Source organism: Diuraphis noxia, unplaced genomic scaffold (genome assembly GCF_037042655.1).
Source record: "Diuraphis noxia isolate RWA-SAM2 unplaced genomic scaffold, SU_Dnox_SAM2 contig0008, whole genome shotgun sequence".
Lineage (NCBI taxonomy): Eukaryota > Metazoa > Arthropoda > Insecta > Hemiptera > Aphididae > Diuraphis > Diuraphis noxia.
The window spans coordinates 4442246-4462577 of NW_028301718.1; the positions used below are offsets into that span (position 1 = coordinate 4442246).

Genomic DNA, 20332 nt, shown 5'->3' on the forward strand with positions numbered 1-20332 from the left:
TACAAAAATGTATAATAAATTATCAAGCTATAAAATACAATCGCGTTTCGTGTAATATAATATTATAATGCGAGTATAAAAAATAAAAACTGTTGACCATAAACTTAAGATATTGAACCTATATATTTTCAAAACAACTGTAATATAGGTACAATAATATAATTTGTCTTGCAAGCTATATAACACGCGTAATTCTAATTTATTATTATGCCAACGTAATGTAAAACATTTTTTTTTTTATTTGAGAGATTAAATAATCGGAAGTCGTAAATAATAGTATAAGATAACTCAGAGAATAATTCAGGGAAAAATAACAATTTAGTATTTACATAGGTTTTTAATATGTGTAATAAAATATATGAATATATAAATTATATAAGATTTACGCACGTTTTTTTATCATTAATTTGTTTGCGTCTCATGTGCCTATACAATATTAGAACGATACTTTTGACATACCGACAGACTTTTATTGTCGTAGAGGATTAACCCCATGCCGAGTCAACTATAGTTTCCAACAATCATATTTCTTCTGGCTGTGATCATTATTGTATACGAGAGCAACACACAAAGCGATAATATAGGTACCATTATATTATATTATCCTCTTTGGGACGGCGTTCAGTTAGTGAGTAGGTAACAAAACTAATTTTAAAAAGTATAACTTGCACGACACTATAAGGGTCGTTAAATTTTTCGAGTAGATGAGCCATTTTTAAAAAAATTCCAAAATCATTATTTTCAAAGAGCCGCATCAGTAGCTAAGACAAAAAATCATATCATAGTACAAAAATTGACTGTATATAATTAAACAATTTTATTAGGAGTTGATAGTCATTAAAAGCATAATAATACGTCTAAAATGTAGAAAAACTTTGTTTCATTTATTCATTATTATTACGCATTATGCTATCATTATATTTAATTAAACACAATAATACACAAAAACAAAAAAACTTATATATGTTTATTGACACTGAATTTCTGCGAACAGTTTATTCAAATTTGGAAAGTAATCTTTAGTTTTCAACTTCACTGCTCACTTCTTACATAATATATACATCTTCATCAAATATATCCACAGAAATTTACGAGGATCACAAAAAGTTGAAATGCCATAAAAATACAAAACGAGAACGAGAATAAAATTAGGAGATAGGTACATACGTACATTTTTCACGTCATCAAAAACATTGATTTTGTACAGAGATGTAAAAGAATGACGATGATGACATTATTATAGTGGTCTTTCTACGGACATGACCTAAAAAAACAGCCGCTCTGGTCGTATGATATGTAAAAATTCCTCGCATACTTATTAAGGCGACGGCAACACGCTAGGTCTAAATAAAACAGGACGTTCCCCATTGTGTATTGGGCATATAATAACCACATATTATACCACATGTAGGTATAATATTTTAATGAATGCGTCTAAATCTACAACGGACCGGTTATCAATTATATAGGTCCTAATACGAATTGACGGGTGTCCGCTGCAGCTACCGACGACGACGCTGATCTCTGGTTGGAAAACTATATCGTCTACTTATAATATGTATTATAATATCGCGTGTGTCAGCCTTGTTCGTCGAACACCACCCTATTAGTGCAGGAATAAGACTTTCACGATTGAAAATTACGGTATGGGTATATGCGCACGCGTACTATTCATTAATAAAGACACATACTATTATGTATATATAGAGATAATAGTACGTATATGATAGATTAAAGATAAATAATTGTAAGACACGCGTTTCCGCATGATACATAATATTATTATACATATCGGTCGAAAACTCGAAACGTCTAGATTGCTGCCAAAAAGAGTTATACCATGCATTATACATACTTCTTTGCCGATTCAAATTGGTTTTATAATGTGTTATAATTATTATTATACCTCTCGATCGCTTCCGTATAAATCACAACGTTCTCGCATTATGCAACAGCAGCACCCGTTCGTGTATTATTGCGAAACCATTATGTTATTATATTATATGTTATAATTTATAAGGTCTACGGTGATTTTTTGCAATCGATTGTTGATTTTTTTTTTTTGATATATAAATAAATGTTAAACAGTCGCAAAAAATTGCTCGAGTGTGAGACCATACAAAACTATATTGCAATTCTTTAAGATATACGATAGACAAAACCAAGCTACACTGGATTTTCAAGTTTGATTTTTAAATACACAAAAATTACTGCATACCGGTATTATCTATTTAAATAACTTAGGAATATTAAATATTGGTAAACGCAAACCGTCCAAAACTGAATATAATTGATTTGTGATTGTAACATTTAAGCACCGTAAAACAAAATAAGTATATCTGTGACTATATATGACTTTCACAACTATAATATGATATGGGACAATACTATGCTATATTCGTGTGCTGTGTAAAATACTGCACACATTGAAATCAATTTTGACACTGTTAGTTGAATACGTTACAGGTGAATTTGAAATTCAAATTTGACGATGGGTATAAACTCCATTCTGCTGTAACCTTTAAAACGCGATTGAAAAATGATTGTCTATGAGTGTAACGTCAATAGTTAGTTAATATTTCTGTGGGTATTGTGTAATATTTTTCTCGTCACGACGGCTGCAGTAAAAAAGTTATGGTGTTAAAGTTATTGCGATGGTTTACATGAATACGGTTGTTAAAGTAGCGCAAAATTTGGCGATAATCGTACATAAACGAAAGTAATGTGTGCAGTATTAGTTAAATTTACCTACATACATATTTTTATCTATATTTATGTATTTATGTAATATATATATTATAGACACGAACAACTACTTTTACTCATATTTAGCATAGTATTATATACTAATCAAAAATCTTTACTTTATGATGTTACACGTTGACACGTGTGGCCCGAGGACCGAAGGAAATAATATCATATGCACAAATTTAATATTGTTTAAAGCGCAACCAAACAGGTTTTGGACGATTCTACTATTGTCAGCTATTTTAATATGTATAGCTGCTTGCGTACTATATCTTGCGAAGGCGTTCATTGACAACCGGAAACTGGCAGATTTAAATTGATTTTATCCTGGGTTTTATACAAAAAAACAAACTTAGGTATACTTTTTATTATTTTAGTTACAAAATATATTTAGGATTATATTTTCCATTCGAAACACGTGCTATGCGCCCCTCGTTCAATTTATTCGCAGGTGAATTGACTTCTATTAATATTGTTTTATTTAATATTGTATATATCTATACTCATCTAGCAATAATTTCAAAATTATTAAAGACACGCATTAAGTAGATATGGAGATAATAATCATCAACCAAAATTTAAGTTTTGTATACACAATACACAAACTATTGATTAAACTACTATAATAGTCAATAACATTGTTTTGTTTAATACCTTATAATCTCGAAAATTATTGTAATTATATTAAACGCAGAGATGATAATACTCTTCAGCTAAAATTTAAGCTTTAGCTAGGTTACCTAAGATATGTTTTATTTTAATATAAATACCATATATTATAACCGTTATATCTGCATATGAAATAAAAACCAAAATTTCATAATATAAAATTAACTATTTTTACAAATTTATTTTCTGGCTTAAAAATTTAATATATTATGCATAGTGTTTAGCGAAAATCTGAAATTAAAAATATTAATTTATACAACATTAAGTTTGTTCTTGTTATAGCCGTTACTTGTTATAATATATATATTGTAATTTTGTTAAACGCATTGTCTTAAATATTGACATGTAAAAACGCCTAAGGAGGTATGTTGGTTTATCATAATATAAATGATGAATGATGATGGTTCATAATAATAGTAATATAAATATCTTGAAAAGATTATTTTCCTCGATAAAAATCGGTCAATGTTAAAAAATTGCCAATAGGCCAAGGTATTTATAAACACGTATAAGTGTATGACGCGTGAGTATAACTCTCCGCGGCATTATCTTATGACCGCAATGAATAGGTACATAATACACATACTTATAAAAAGATACACTTTATAAACTACCTAGTTTGAGATTTGATATAATTTTATGAGATATGAATCTGAATACGTAATTTAAAAACTCCAGTGAACTGTAAACTAAACGCATAATTTTCGTTAGGCATATTATTATCTACATACCTTCTACTTTCTATCTTGTTGTAATCTATATAGTGAACAACAATAAAACTTAATTAAATTTTTTAGTAATTACTATCCACAGTGTGCCAAATAACGTTTATAGTTTTGTCTATATTATTCATTCAATCATGTGCCAAGATTCAGTTTAGCTTTAGAAGCTTGAATTAACTAACTCGAAATTCAGTCATTTAATCTTAATATTATTCATTGTGTTAGTGCATGACGAGTGAAAAAAAATCGTAATGCTTGTTATGTTGTTTTGTCGATAACATAGTTAGATAAAATCATCCAAAATGGAAGTCTCTCATGTTAAGCTTTATATGACATCCACAAAACGACCTTGGATATTTAATAATGATATCGCTATTACAATATGTATATCAGATATTTCACCATTCGTATTTTATAAAATAATTTTTTTAAATTATGTAACGCGCTATAAATTTGAATGAAAAATTGTATATTATGTTCTTCTGCAACTCTACCTTCTACATAGTCTTACTCAAACTTATACAAGTTATGTATGTTACACAAATGTTTAAGTGAATAATAAAATGCTTTTAAAAATGTAATTGATACTGGTGCATTTTTTAAACTTTTAGGTAATTGCATGATAGCGTGAACACAAATCTGAACTGCGATGCAAATAACATATGTAAATCTATTGTCTATTACTATTCTACATATATAAACCATCCAATTGTAACTAATAATTGAAAAATCAGTAGCGTATGTGTTTGACAAGTGCTTTATATGCACGAACAATTGAATTTCCATACAAATGATTATACTTATCATATCTGCTTATAACACAGCAGGTATAATATATAATAGGTAGATTTATAATATTGTACATTATTCTAATCGAGATACAATAATCAATAATGAAATAACTGTTCTTGGATATCAAACTGACAAGGTGTGCCTATAATTTATATACATATTCTATACACTTTGATACAACAATATATTTATGTGGAACGCTAGTTCACCGACACTTATCCGTATAATTGAATGTGCGAATCCAACAGTTGGACAGTAGAATAATATAATTTTATCCTATGTGATAATATCGATAATATACAATATAGCATCACTATAGAAATTTTATTTATTAATATTTTGTATTGCTTCTCTTTTTATACATTTTTACTATGCCACTGAGGCACTGAGTAATACACTTTTATAATTTATATTCAACTAGTACCCCATCTACCTATATATAATGTTTAAGAGCACATTTTCATAAAATATTTGGATAAAACGGTTTCTTATGAAAAAGAACCACACGGGATTTAATCCTATAAATCGTAGGCTAGTAATAAACATTTTCACTGTAATACGAAGAGAACTATCTGCGAATTTTGTTAATGTTACTTTTATTTTTTAGATTTCTTAACCTATACCTAGGTATTTTAAGAACTCCACACTATTGCTTTTTTTTTTAACTTTAATAACTTTTGCATGATATTTAAAACTTTATACTAAATTGTCTAAGTCTTCCTCTTGTTATGGTTACAATCTGATTAGATCCTGATAACTGCAGTCGTCTTCTCAGCTCTTTATGATGGGAACCGTTTTTCTATAATATTATAATGTAATTATTCGTAATTTATTTACACAGCGGCCAACGATATTGGTATATATGATACTAATAAGTGTTAATTAGTATTTTAATATTTTATTCGCGGCATTCCGCGGACGGCTCATCGGAGGGTGTCTCCGACAAAATAACTATCCGTCGATGATTAATTGGTACACCGTGTCTATAATATAAGATATTATGTACATATATATTGGCATGTGTACGGTGTTCCCGAAACGGTATCGTTAATTGCTTTGAGGCCTCGAAATTTGTGTCGGCGCACCGGATTGGGCGTCGTTAATAATAATAATATATATTATATACTATATAATATTATAAAGTCGACGAAAATTTGATAGCACACCGTTGGGCGTTTTGGAGGTCTCTTCCCACGTGGTACTCATTCTTACGATCTGAACGCATCGTTTAAAGTGCATGGCGTAGGTACCGCTTTTGTGTGCGTACGTTTACAGATTCGAGTTTAAGTCAATAATAACAAAATAACGACGAGCAGATAGGTTTAACAAATATAAGGTACAATTACACTAGAGTGGCTGAACAAAGTTTTCAAAAACATAGTTATGATGTATTGATGTAAGTACAATACAATAATTAATTGCATCGTTTAGATTTTGTTTCTCCTCTCAAACATCTTTATGGATTTTTCACACATGCCTACTCTTTACACGTGTGCTTAACAGTTCTTTTTAAATTTCATTTATAAGAATACATTCATTACACGTCGGTTACTTCTGATAAATAAAGTGTGGATATTTCTAAAGCACAGGGTATAAATATTTACAGATTTAATTATTTTAAGTTAAGTTATCTAACTATAAAATAGTAATTTAACTTCCTAAAATAACGAGTTAATTTTAAATTGGATCTTAGTTCGATTTAATATATTATCACTTTTACACGTGTGTGATATTCCGAATACATATTTTCACCCGGGAGTCAAAAAGTTAACTTGAGTTGACATATTACATATATTTTTTTAATTTGATTAAATTATAGGTATTTAAAAATATTACACGGTGAATTAACCATCTTAAGTCAATTACTTTTATTTAACTTATTTGACTCTAAATTATTATTCAATAAATTGTCTAACCTTGGCCTTTTCTATATGGTTATTTAAAGGTTAAATTTTGTTGTGGAAAAATTTTTATGATTCTTATTTATAGTACTTTTAAATTTAAATAAATTCACTATCGCTTTAGTATGTTTAAAATATTACTGAATTGATAATTGTTTCACTAGAATTCTTTCAATATATCATTTCCATATTTTACAGATATCTATAATTAAATATATGTTAATAATTTTCTTATTTCAGTAATTATATTACGGTTATTAAATTTAAATTTAAATCTTAAAGTATTAGGTAAGCTGCTTGCGCTTAAGTATTTTGTTCCTAATACTTGTACCATATTGGCATAATATTTAATTTGTATATCTATTGCATACAAAAATAAAATATAAATATATTTTTTTAAAGACTCCTATCATGTTAAAAAGATTATATAAATTTAAAAATTAAATTAATAATGTTTAACACAAAATAATTTTACAAGCATTTATAATTGTTTTAAGTAACAATTATTTACACTTAAAAATATATTTTATCTTATTATAACGTCGAAGTTAATTTTATGCTTCTAAAATTTAAATAAACGTCAATAGTTGATACACGATTACATTACAATAACAGAGATCACATTTTTTGTAAGAGTTCAACATTGGGTGCGAACAAATTAATCCTCTAATTATGTTTGATGCACAGTAATGTAATCCGATTTTTTAGCATATTAACGCCCGACGTGAAGGTGTGGCCTCCAAAGGTATTCAAATTACGATACGATTCAAATCTAAACCGAATGAGTTAATGACACATCAATCAAAATTGGTCTGATAAAATAATGTGTTACTATTAATTATAACAATCGAACGTTTACAAATAATCCTAAGATATTGATTAATAATGTCATAATGAAAATTCAAATATCCTATGATATGATATTCGTACAATAAAGTATATATAAAATATATACTATATATAAGTAATATAAATCTAATTTTTTTTCATATTATGCAGTAAAACATTACGTTGGTAAATAATTATACAACAGCTTGCCATCAAGAATTACACTCATCATATAATAATATATTATACGATACAATAAGACGAATGTAGTCTTTAACTCAATTATTGGCTGGTGTCTGCAAGATGTATCTCATTTTATACATTATTATTATGTATGCGATATGCGAATGTATTATAGTATAACAATTTGTACGTAATATAAACGAGGAATAACTGGTGGAAAAAATCACCTACATGTCTGCGAGGAATAAGTCAGATACTCGTTATAACCGGATAAGGATTTTTTTTTTGTCGAATCCTGGTTGACATCACACTATCTGGTTTTTTCATGTTATCAGGTTGGGTTAAGTAAGGTGTCTCTGGACAACTGAACATTTTTTGATCGTCTAAATGTATAAATGTATAGTAAATGGTCGATATTACGTGACGGAATTATTATAGCAAACAGTCGATTACTTATATTTCATATTTTATACGTTTTACTAGGATAGATGGACATTGGACACATAAAGGCTACCATCATAGACGAATCGAAAAATGAAATTAAACGAGCGCTTTCAAGGAATAATCAAATAATATATATAGCTACGCGGTGCTACTGTAAAAACCGGTAGCCAAATTTATAGGTACCTACGCGTATATTATAATAATAATATTAATATATACTTTCTGTGCAGATTATATTATCAACCGTTGATATAATATAATATTCGATATTTCAAGTCATATAATATGTAATAATTATGTGCGTTTTTATTCCAAACGGTGCTCAGGCCACTGTTCGCGTAATAACAATTATTATGATAAACGAATAGCTATTACGATCTGTGGCCACGGGGCTAACGATTGCGCGCGGGTTTTAAAAAGTTGATACCGTTCGCTCGCCCTGCGTGTATTCGTAATATAGATAAATACATCATAATAATATTTTTATATATCTGTTCCCTATCCCCCTCCGGGAATCGTATACAAAATTATGCATATATCAGGTACCTATACGTACTAAAGTCATATGTGCGCACATACATATAATATATTTTTGTTGTTGACCCAGATCGAGAACGGAATAATAATGATTTCTCCGCGCGCGTTAAAAGTGAAAACCAGTCGCGGATAACTACATTAGAAAAAAATTTAATTCGTTTTTTTCTCCTAAGCTCGTCTGTCGAAGATTTTTTACTGGACGCCAGCAAATTCCACACCAGGACCACTTTCACACAACATCGACGACAGAGACGTAGTCATATTATATCCACGTCGAGTACATATGTATAGGTACAAGCATATACACCGATATATTACAATTATATATAGTGTTTAGCGAATTCCTCGACACCGCAGCTGCCGTTTTACGAGTGATATAAAACGAGTAAGGTACATACGATTGTCAAGGTCAACTTACTATAGTCAACTTTCCCCCTACGGTCCGAGTATATAAGTTCAACGGGGTTAATCCGTGATAGCGATTTATATCTCCGGATAATAATAACAATATTGTTATTGTGTTCATTCACGACGAGAAATCCCTATGCGATGGTTATTATGTTATTGTAGCCTATAAGATTTTTTAGAGTTACAGGTTAGGAAATTAATATAATATTTTAAATAATGATTATTACAAAGAATGAATTTGATTACAGAAAATACACGTTTGCTGTAAAGGCGCTGGGAATTTCGTTGCATGAGATGATGACCAGTTAAGAAAATAAGAGATGGAATTTATACACAGGAGTTACATAGAAACAACTGACGAGAGGTTTTGGGTCTTTTCGTGGACGCGATGACGATCTGCATCTATATTATAACTATATAATTTTATGAATTTATGTGTGACTATCATTAACTTGGTACGGATTATGCGTATAAATCGTGAGAGAAGAGTGTCGCTTGTGGTGTCACGAGAAACGAGACTTGAGAAATAGTCTCAGGTTTATTATTTATTTGCAAAGTATGTAAACTGGGTGCCTGGTAATTATGAGCAAACTGATGCATGGAAAATTAAGTAAACATTTTAGGGACATTTTTTTTATCGAAGATAAGGAAAGCAAGCACACTCCTACCGTTGCAGTTTAAGTCTATATAACGAATATAAATCCCTCGATTGATTGCCAAGGTCAGCGCTGCAGCAACCACCGCGCCGTCGCTGACTTTCCCTCTTTGTGATCCGTTCGAGTGTAAGTTCAACGAGGTTAATCCGTGATTGCGATTAAATTATATTTTATGTGTGTGCACTGTCTATATAAAAGTTTTTAATAATAATAATATTAATAATATTGTTATTGCTTGTTTGCAACGAGAAATCTCAAAGATATGGGATTTTATAAAATAATATGTCGTTGTTTATCGTATTTATCGAAGACAGTGGTAAAAAAAAAAAATAAAAAAACATAACAAGAACTACCAGTTACAACACATGTGCTTTGACACGACCGTACTTTCACCCTAAATTATAATTTACCCACCACCTCATCCTACGGAAAATTAATTAATGATAGCACTTTTATCGTACAGTGAATATAAAATACGCCATGTAATATAAGCTCAACTCGCGCACCTGAATATTAGATGGTTTTTATTTATTTGTTTTAACCACTGACATTAGAACTGCGTTATTGTTTTTATTACTGAGTCACGATTCTTAGTCCAAGTGGTGGGATACAAGATAATACAAAACAATAAGGAGGTGATTGAGTCGCCGAGTGGGCTGAAACTCTGCACCCTTAGATAATATTTAAAAACAATCATTCCTTTATTATAGTTGATTAAAAAAAAAATTATATCTTTTAGCCTTTATAACCGTATAATTTAACTAGGTGTACGATTATTTCTAGTGCATATTTTTATCTAGTCTCCTATTTTATCTATTTTATATAGACATATCCCTTATAAAAGTTCTGTTTTAATTATAAATCAATAAATACCCTTATTATTCTTTATTAATTACAGCTTAATATATGATTATTGTTATCGTCGAAGTTACCGGGATAAATTTGCATGTGCAATATTATATTGGGCAAAACGTTTTCTCTAAAAACTATTTTTATAGTGCATGTGCCGTATACGTATACCTGTGTAGTCAGTGTGTACAAATAATTAACTAGATTATTCTCGGTAAACGATAAAGGGATTGGCAGTACCACGTTGTTGCAAGCTATTACGCGATTATTACAGATCAAAAAATTTTTCCTAAGTTGCATTATATTAATATTTTATTATTATGCAATATTATGACGTACCTACACTACGTACAGTGTTGTATTCAACAAATATAAGAATTTATATTACTGGCATACCTACTAATTTTTAAGTTATATAATTTGTTTGGTAACTATTAAGTAGTAGCTTTGGAGTAATGTTTAAAAAGATAATATTTTATTTAAGGATAACCTTGAAATTGTGGTGATAAGAAGATATCGCACTAAAACGCATAATACTAATTAGTATATTATGATTAAAATTAACTCTTTTTTTAAATTTGTTATAGCTTAAAACTTGCGCTACGAATTTGTAACGTTTTTTATCATCAATAATAATAGGTAGAATTGCATAGTAAAAGGTGTTGTAATAGACACGCGCATGGAATATGTAGTTATGCCCCAAAATCAATAAATACGATTTTTTCAACAGCAATCTACTAGGAAGGTATGTCATTAAATTGAAATCTTTGTAGTTTACTGTCAAAAACTACAATAATATTGACATAAAAAAGTTGTTTAAAATGATACAGCTCACATTGTAATCTACATTTTAGTTTTTCGGTATACAATAATATTATATAATTCCCACCCTTATTAATTCACGGTACCCGGCGAGTCACGACGTCAGTGTCATGACCAAAAACTAGTGTAGATTTCAAGGGCACGCGGTCGTGTGTAAAATAACATAATAGTAGTCGTCTGCATTGGACCACGACACTTCCCCGTCAATGCACCGCGTATTACACATCGGATGCACTCGGCTGTTGTATATAATAAATTAATATATGTATTATATGATGCTGTGTTGCACATCCATTCGTGGACAATATTGTGTCGTTCGGATTAATCGTATGTTTTCAGCAGTACTGATGTGTACATATCCTCCAGACATCCAGAATATTAATAGGTGTCACGTACGATATTATATTATTAGAATTTCCGAATTTCGGGGGTGAATCTTTCGTTTGTCCGTTTGTGAAATATCTAGCTAATACTCGCGTATTATTAACGCTAGCGGTTTTTAAGGTTACGGCCATGTATAGAAGTGTCCCCCGGCACGAGAGTCGTTCGTCCATATACGGACAAACAAGGTAAAATCTGCTGGTGCCTGGTGGACAGTATCGAATGACTCATTCGTTCATCGCAGTGGTTCACGCTGAATACGCCTTTTCATATTATAGTTATATTTTTGTTTTTATCATGCACGTAATGTACTTAGCTGCTTATCCGATTTCATAACACTCATTCGATATATATGTGTTTGTGTGTGTGTGTGTGTATACAGAGTATACACTATATATAATATGCGAATCCACGGGCTTATTTTCATTTAAAAAACTAATTTGTAAGTATAGGTACGAAATTATGAATTATGATCAGTGAAAATTAAAATTACATATTATTGTTCTTCGAAACATAAAAAAATCATTGACTTATGCCGAACATAATATTATTTAGTAATTATAATTGAATTGTAGACACGTACACAATTTTCAAATGTTATGGATTTATTGTTCTCAATATAATTAATTTCTTATAAATTCATAATACTTCATATGCGGCTTTTAATGAATATTGCAGCCTTAGGAAACATTTGTAATTTTTTTTTAAAAATATTTTATATAGTTCCCTAGAATTATTTCATAACCTCTTCGTTTCAAGGATTCTCAAATAAAAGCAATACCCACGTCCCATGCTGCCTTGTAGACACGTACATCGAACGCTGTTTCTATATCAAAAACAATAAGACTGAGGTCAACAGTTGAAAAACTTACGCTCTATTTTCCATGACTGAATATTGTGTATTCTTACTTTAGCAATAGAAAAAGTAGTATTCATGCCACTTAACTGTTATATGCTTTTAATATTTTATCAATAGTAAAAACTAAAACGATATATTTACGTACCTATATTATTTTCTTCACAAAAATTATGCTTTTACACAATTTTGAATTTGGGATTTATGGAATTTGCGTATAACACCCGTGATGCTCGACGAAATTTTAAATTATATATACATCGATTAATAATAATAATATATAGGAAATAAAGGCACTATTTTATTAGTTGACGTATAAACCTACGTTCTACAAATGATTTTGATTATATACGATTTAAGTCATATGGAATGTCCACTATATCTGTATAACAGTCAACATAGAGTGTAGACCTATTTGCTACGTAATAAATTACTCTATTCAGCCCTGTTAACTTTTTTGGGATTTTCAAGGTTAACGCCAAACTCAGCTCGACTTTACAAATCAGTCTAGGAACGAACGGCCGTGGCATTGTAATAACCCAGTTAAAATATTTATGTATATTATATAACTCGTTTGTTAAAAGCAGGTAGGAAGCTTTGCGGATACAGCCGGAAACGATGGTGTATAATGTATAAATGTACAAATGTATAATATTATAGGCAGAAGTCGCCGCCGCACGCACCGTCAACAAGGACGCACGGTGAGAGACTTCAATATTAAAAAAAAATAAAATAATTTGCTGAACACAGCCTACGCTTTGCGCTAAGCTGATACCTTTTCAGCAGTTTACTATTTTACTAGCATGTCTCACCCAGATTTGCGGCCAATATTATAATTGCGATTGAACGTATCATAAAATACCCGAACACATTATTATTGTCACCGCCGTATAATAATAACATGATTATATTTTAAATCAAATTTAATTTAATTTAATGGACTTGTCTGAAAAAGGATTCCTAGTCGAACAAAATTCCACAAGCATTGCCGAGCCTCCGGGGATGGGCACTTTATGTTTGATGTTTTGTAACATTATCACCTGAAATCAATATGTGTCAAGGACACGTGATAGGCACCTATATGCGCGGTGTATCAGGTGACCGTGCACGTGTTATTGTTTACATTATTGTATGATCACGAATATTATTACCACCTTTGTTAAAAGATAATTGAATTTATTATTATATTATATGGTATCGATATCTAATTAAATCAACTCGATTGTGTCCAGCTGCAGCATGCGTTATACCGGGGTCAAATACAACATTGAATAAGTGTCACCACTCAACGACCGCCACTGTAAAGCTGATACACAGAGGTATGCCTGATAATTAGTAATATACATAAATTCCTCGCTTAACGGATTTAACAACAATTGCAATTTTTACGTTTATTTATTATTTCTAGACTTGTACAAATAGTATACAAATAGATAAACTAGACCCAATACCCATAATATGAAAGTATATGGAAACTATAAAGCAAGCATTTTTTCTGTCACGGATATTGTGTGATATACATCTACCGCACGCATACGTCTATAATTTTAGATCCAGTAGCTCCAGCACGTGAACTGTTTATAATATTTTTAAATTGATTATAAAATCAGTTATAAGCTGTTTGGACAATAATCAATGTTTATTATTTTTTCACGTTTAATCGATTTTCTCCGAAACTTATAACATATAAGTATAATATTCTGTTTAGTTTGTTTATACATTTATAACTTACTAGTGCAGTTTACGAGTCCACCCACTATCTTGGATTTAAAGTATCATATCCAACATACATATATAAAATTGATACACATAATATATACGTAATAATTCTGCACTATGCATCGCTAATTAAGATAAGTATATTTAGCTAACTTAGCGTTAGCAGTTAGTAGTAAGCCATATTGCGATACATTTTATTTGGGCTATACATAATATAAATTTTTTTGGATATAAATGATTAACAAATTAAAACATTCAAATGATATTCCAAGTATCTATCATAATCATAATATCATAATAAACAGTGTGCTATGATATATTTTAAAAAGTTTTTTACTATTCTTAAAATTTAAAATAAATTCAAAAACTTTTGACTTTCTGTATTCTGTATGAATATTGCATAATATGAAAAGATATGCAAGATATTATATTTTATGTGATAAATTCGCCTAGATAAACGTATATGTTACAAATTATATTTATGTAGGTACACAAATAAAATAAAATATGCAGTATCTAAAATTTTTTAATTTTCTGTAATTTATACAAATTTGACATTTCAGTAAGTAATCGTTCTCCGCATAAAAATTGAGACAATTCAAAACTAACAATAAAGTATATTATTTTCTATTTTTATCGCCACACTGATGTCCATCGCCGCGCGCTGCCATCGATTTAGTTCACACAAATTATTGGAGCGAATAATCTTACTATCGTGAAACTGTCTATGTAATATGTAAACATATATACAATATACATAGGTAATACGTTTTATTGTAAGTTGTAATATACCATCACGATATGCATAATATATACACAACGTGCTATTTACATTCAACATAATTCGAAGTGTCGTCAAATACACTTCGTTCAAATCAGAATCGCGATGAACAGACTAGCTGACAAACCTTAACATTATTGTTTTTATTGCACAGTACAACACCCCTTCCCCACCACAAACGCGCCATCGGTATATTGAATATTATTTTAATATTATGTACGATAAATGTAATCTTTGCAGGTCGTCGTCATCATAGAGTGTGTACACGTTTTTGTGTATTATTATTACTATTAATATTAAACATCAGTATATGCATAGTGAATTATATAGGTACATACACTTCAAGGATCTTGTCGTGATGAGATATTTCTTTATATTTGTTGTTTGAAAAATGCTACAGCTGACGACGGTCGGTCGAGATCGGTATTTTTTAGCATTCACATATAACGCATACATATAATATAATATATCATACTATCTTATACGTTTCGTACACGCATAAATGTTCACAGTTTTGTCTCCGTCCTCACGTTTAACATCCATGAAAACGACAATAGCTTCATGGAATTAGTATATTTAAAAATTATATGCGCGTTCGTTTTACTCTCATTCCACTCTGCCTGCAGTAAATGTTTCTTACATATTCCGCGTGACTACCTACTTGGACTTGATTAAAAGTCTGCACGCGTAAGCCATTCGGCAGTGACGCTCGTCGTCTCGTATGCGATCGATTAAACAATACAATATGTGATGATATATTATCATTATATAGGAGCGTACTCGCGAGTATAGACAGCGTTTTTATGTTTATATAAATAATGTTTTCACTGGTAGCGAGCGAACGATTTAATCATTTGAAAACACTTTGACGAGTTTGACGACGTGCTATAAAATTGCACCAACAATATATGTATACGAATGACAGCCGCCTTTTATTATATTAGTTTTTACACGCGTATGTATATAATATAGTATATGCTATAATACGTATATATAGTGTTGATCGCCATAGCAAAGCTCATTTTAAAATAACCGAAAGACTGAAAACTACATTAGGCATTTTCAACGAGTTTTCACAACAGTTCGGATTATAATATGTTTAACGCCGACAGCAACGCATGCCAGACAATGATGATGCATTTTGACACGTTAAAAAACAACCACCGCCGTCACTGTTAAACCATTATTTTTATGCCGCCGCGAACAGTGGAAACGTACTGCTGCACCTGTTCATAATAATATCATATTGGTTCTGTCCGCACCGCGTCTCCATCACGTCATTATAATATTATGATGTCACACCGTAATCAGATGACGAACATCCGACTTAGTCATCGTTACATCCGTCATACTTCAAATTCTCCAGTTCCAGGAACTCGCGGTTTAGTACTTTAATATGCGGAGGCACGGCATAGGTATACGTCAAGACTAAAAATTAAAATGCTAAAAAATTCTGGATTTGTGACGTAGGCATTCATGCGATTTGACGTCTAATTCAATTTACACGAAAGTAGAGTCGAGAATTATTATCACAACATAATATTATGATGAAGTATAAATAAATACAAATTATATGTATATATAGGTGCACACCTATCCCATATATATATACAATATACACTATACAAAGGTAGTTTATACTCGATGGTATATAAAACCGCGCGGAGAATATGAATTTGCTTATTTTCTGCAACAGACGCAGACGTCGCAGATTTCTATTTCGAAAGTATTTATGTTTTTTTTTTTTGCGCGCGCGGTCATAATATAGTCCCGTGTGCAACATTAATTCGGTACCTACTACCTACATGCGAAAAAATTATTGACTCTCAGATCTTGTATATGCGCGCTGTGTTTATATGTTATTTTCATAACCCCCACGTACGTATGCCGACACCTTACACCCAAATACAACCACCGCACCGTATCGTGTGTTATTGTAAACCAGAAAATTACTATTTATCTTTGACCGGAGGTAAGAGTGCTTTGCCGAAACATGTGTGTATGTTTAGGTACCATATACGTAAGACGTAACTACGACGTGTTATTGTTAAATTTAAAAAAAACCGGCAAATTATTACTATTTTATAAGTGCTATTTAGCTTGGTAGTGGTACATACATATTAGCACGCGAACTATTCTTTCGAAATTAACATAATAAATCAAACTAAATTAAATTATAAAGCCAAAACACGATAATCGAACAATCCAGCATTTCTCAAATTAATAAGCGGTGAAACTTAAAACCTCTCTTAAAACGCCTATGTCTAAAGTGTCACTAATGGATGGCTTCTTTAATCTCGTTTTTCTCGCCTGTTGTGTTACTTTTCTCGCATATGCTTATTGTGCTAAATTGTACAGATTACATATTACATGATAAAAATCACAAAAAAAAGCCTATGAAAATTTTTGTATTATACTGATCTAATTATAATACGATGTATTTCAATATCAACTTTAATGGAATATTTCTATATTCTGATTTAATTTAAAAGTGTAAAAGTGACCACAATATAATGTTTTAGATACTAGTTTTTGTATTATTTTTATTGTTTAAGAAAATACCCGAAGTTAAGTGTTAAGAAAACGATTTGTTTTCTAACTTTAAATTTATTCACAAAGAAAAATGAAGATTAGTAAAACAATAGGTAGGTAATATAAAATTTATCACGATGGAACTTAAAATAATTTTTAAGAACAACGAAAATTGTAGAGAAACTCAAGCATAAAATATTTCCGAACCAGATTTTACCATAATTTGCTTGATGGATTTTAAATATAAAATATACCAATTTATATTCTACTATATTATAAATTATAATTATTTATTTTAAATATGTAGTGTAAATATGAAAAAGCACATAAGAATAAAATTTATGAAAATTCCAACCATGTTATTATTATTTTGTTAGTATTTTCACTACCACGAATATTAAGAAATATAAATTAAAATTAAAAATCTCAGTAGGTAGCAATTATAATTTAAACTATAACATTTTGTTTTTAGATAAGCTACAATTTTTTCACTAAAATTATTATAAAACTTGTTGATTTTTATTCAATTTCGCCTTAATAAAATGCGAATGCCATGTACGACCTTTGACTACAAACACACGACCCGTGTTTGTGGATATGTAACCCGTGGATAGTGGACCTATCCCAAAACAATAGGTAGGTATTCGTGGACAGAAACAAAAATAAATTATGAATTGTGAATTCCAATGTCAACGAGGTGTGATTCTATATTATAATTAATTATTAAATTATATAACTATAGGATTTATTATAATTTATACTTTGTAGATGCTTATTGGGCAGCAGCAAGTCTTATTTTTATTATGACACGCGTTCGTTAATTAATATTACTACCACGCCTCCATAATATTATATTATTGAATATAAATTACAACATTTGCTTAACTTCGACTCGTACATAATAATATGTGCACGTACGGTTGGCCAATACTGCCATTTTAAAATAAAATTTTTGGATTTCTTACCTTGTGTTTTTGGTCGTTTCTATCTTCTGGACGTGCAGTACGCTATCGAGGACTGCAGAGCTGCAAGTGCTGCTACTGCAGTTGAGAACAACGCGACCAGTAACTAGACCGTTTACGGCATTAAGTTAACCCCGTGAGTCCTTTTTCACGACGACGAAAACTTTAAAGCAGCAATTATACAGTAACACGTATGGTCTTGTCGATGGCGAAATGATAAAATTCGGAAAATCGGCGTGACCGACGCGTGCGATAGTTTTTGGAGGGAACGCGTGACTGACACTCCGAACAACTTCGTACCGGTGACCGGTCGTGGTGGTCGTGGGTCCGGGGCAAAAAGTGACGGGTCGACGAGGCGGAGACATCTAGCGGTGTTCGTAGGCAAACCGGTCTGTTCGCAGCCTACGCGCTACCGTGGCGTTGAAGCACTGTGCGGCGTTCATCACACTTGTCTTTTAACCGAACTCTGTAGGGAATGGAAAAATTAATGACAGCATTAATGAATAAACGAGTATAATATTTTACGTTTATTGGAATGAATTAATAAAACGCAGCGTGTGGTTAAGAATAGAATTAAAAACAATAATACTAACGGCCAAAAACATTTAGGTAAATTATAGACAGTGCTAAAATTGGAAAAAATAGTTATTGAGAATGGACGTTGATTTTAATTCAGAATATATCGTTCCATAGCGGATAATTTTTACAGTAACCCGCGGGGGACTTTGTTCCTAGCATCCTCTACACATAAATACATAATAATATAGAAAATTAAACAATTAACACAACAGTAATAATTGTAATGTTTAGACACTTATTTTATTGTCTATCAATTCGTAGCATATGACATGGGATGTGCGTAGCCCGTGAATCCACGCAAAATTGGTTCCGCAATTACGTCGCATAATAAAATTAAGAAAATAAAATTTTATCGTGTTATAGGTATATTTTATATCGTCATTGACAATAACCCATTTTCCAAGTAAATAGTATTAATATATTTTTCTTATAATAACTATGAAAATATAATATGTTTGATAAGTCAATAACTATGTGTCTAATATTATAATATTAAAGGTACCTACCATTTACCAATGCATGACGAATGACGATAACCGTTTCCTGGGACAAATCAATCATTACTTTGCTAGAAATAAATGAAAACAAAATCTAAACTTATTATTCATAAAGTAAAAGTCTTCAGGGGGACGTGTTTCTAGAGTTCCAACACCTATTACAGCAAAGTGTAACATTAATTATTATAAATTATAATATTATCATCTACTATTATAGGACTTTCGACTTAAATAATATACCGAGTAAAATGTTATGCACAAATGCATAGTACCTACTTATGTATTATTTTATGTATTTATATATAAATATATAATTAGCAATAACAACAACCAAAAATCGTACGGTCGAAATAAACAGAAATTGACAAAATATTTAATTAGAGATTAATATATTTGTAATAAGATCATCTGGAAGAAAACAAAATAATTATCATACTTAAAAACTTTTGGAGTGAAATTTAGAACA

At 30.5% G+C, this 20332-nt stretch overlaps 1 protein-coding gene across 1 annotated transcript in view; it reads right to left on the reverse strand.

Moving 5' to 3' along the window:
• LOC107161979 (uncharacterized) overlaps positions 1–19073 on the reverse strand; it is a 59871-nt gene extending 40798 nt beyond the window's left edge. The window contains exon 1 of the mRNA XM_015508647.2: positions 18794–19073. The gene's annotated coding sequence lies outside the window, so the exon portion shown is untranslated. The remainder of the gene's footprint in view (positions 1–18793) is intronic.
• Positions 19074–20332: the final 1259 nt, after the last annotated feature.